The following is a 2,266-nucleotide window of genomic DNA, read 5'->3' as shown; positions in this document are numbered from 1 at the left end:
AATAAAAAAATTGAAGTTGAAAAATGTTTTTTAAAAATAAGCTTTAAATTTATTTTTTTAACAAAAAAATTAATTTTTTCAACAAAAAAATTGTAATTTGAAGTTGGAGGAAAGTTTTGGAAAATATTTTCCTTAGGTTTTGAAGGAAAGTCATTTTCCTTGAATTTGAGGAAAATGAGTTGATTTGGAAAACATTTTATCTAAACAAATATGAGAAAATTGAAAAACATTTTCCGAAAAATATTTTCCTTCATACCAAACACACCCTTTATCGAGGCTCAAGTAATGAAAAGCTGTTAAAAATAATAATTAAAAGTTGAATATGTAGTGTGGAATGATCCAACAATGACATCGAATTTTAAGTTAGAACATAGTTTTGTTTTTTCTTTTTTTTTCCCCCTCCACATAGTTAATCTAGAATTTTGGTGAATGTCAGTTTCTCTGTGTGATCTTTTATAGTTAGCGTAAAGGTTTAAAAATTAATAATTGTATTATTGGTTTTTAAATTGGTTTTTTTTGGGGCCTGATTAATTTATATTAATGTCAGAAAGTTTCATTTCAAAGGTAAAACACTCCCTATTAGAGGCGATTTTATTTTTAAAACTCGAATCAAGACCTTTAATTAATGATAGAGAGGTACTTTTCACTCCATTGCGACCTTTGATGATAACTGTATATTGTCTCCACTGAACATTTCTATAATCTATACCCCATTAAAGAGTTTAACAACTTTTCTTTGAGAGAAAATAGATAATTACCCCATTAAAGTAAGACCCGTTTTGTAAAAAGACACTTGAACTTTTTGAAGGTCCTATTACCTCACTAAACTACTTTCAACCAAACTTAATATGTCATTTTTACTTATTTTTGCACCTGTTGTGTTCTCACATTGCAAGAGTGCGTGAGTAGTTTAAAAAACAGTCTCTAACCAATATAAAAAAGTCGTGTGGCATTTCAAATTGTTTTTTTTTAGAATAAAGATCCATCTTCCCCAAATCACTTCAAACACCTTAACAACTATTGAAGCTTGTTAGAGTATCTATGGCCGAGTTAGCACTGTAGTATTTCTCGAAGTTCGATTCACTGTCACAAGTCGAGTACTCCGTTAAGTCATCCTAGATTCTGAACTCGTCATTTGCTTCTCCTATCTTCTTCGTCATTGTGATGGTACAATTTATCATCGTCGACATTTGATATTTTTGACAGAGATGATGAAAAGATAACAAAAGTGAAAAGAAAAAATGAAGAGAAAAAAGGTCATTGTTAGTCACCATTTTATCTGATGAAAAAAATATTTTTCTGCGATAATGACAGATTAATGGTGGTTAGCCATGGTTGCTTCTACCATTTCTGCGATAATGACAGATTAATGAGGCGAAAGGCCTCTTGGTGCTAATAGAAGTATTTGTATAGTTCCAAGAATAGAGGAATAAAATAAAATGATTGTTTTCCTAAAATTACAATGATAATAGCATAAAAATAATAGATTGATTTTGTTTAACATTTCTAATTGAAGTTAATTGTTTTTTTTTATTTAATGAAGAAGGTTAGGGAAAGGGGAGAAGAGGATAGGAATGGAGAGGTGTTGTGGGGGGTGGAAAGTATTTTTTCTTTTATTTATAATAAAGAAAATTCTTTTTTCATATTTATTTTTATAATTTATGACATTTAACACGTGGCAATTTGAGATAGGAGTGTGAAAATCACACATTTTTTCACAATTGGGTTTAATAAAAAAATGAGGCAATGTTATTACTTTCAAATTATTTAGGGGGGTGTTAGATCCCCACAAAATTTAAATGTCTCTTTACAAAAAGAGTATTAGTTCAGGGTGGACTTTATGTATTTTCTCTTTCTTTTAATCAAAGTTTTTCTTGCACAATGTTTGAGCTTTAAAAGACTGTGGTTTATAGTATTCCTTCCCTTTAGGGGCGGACCCACCTTGGCCAAAGGGTGTCAAGCGACACCCCTTCGTCGAAAAATTACATTGTATATAGAGGTCAAATTTTGGTTTAATATATATATATATATATATATATATATATTAAACATCTTTTGATACAAGTGAAAGGTTTAGTCTAGTGGTTAAGGGTTGTAAATTTAATTTAAGGTTGTGTGATAAGCCCTGTTGGGCTCATATTATAATTACTTTGTTCTTTTTTTTTAATACAAAAACAAATAATCTAAATTGGGCAGAGCCCATTTTATTGAATAAAATTACACAAACAACTAACTTGAGCCCAAAAGTGGCCCAGGTCGGATCCTA

The sequence above is a fragment of the Solanum tuberosum genome, unplaced genomic scaffold (genome assembly GCF_000226075.1).
Source record: "Solanum tuberosum cultivar DM 1-3 516 R44 unplaced genomic scaffold, SolTub_3.0 scf00241, whole genome shotgun sequence".
NCBI lineage: Eukaryota > Viridiplantae > Streptophyta > Magnoliopsida > Solanales > Solanaceae > Solanum > Solanum tuberosum.
The sequence above is the reverse complement of the archived record's forward strand: the minus strand, read 5'-3'. Positions refer to the sequence as shown.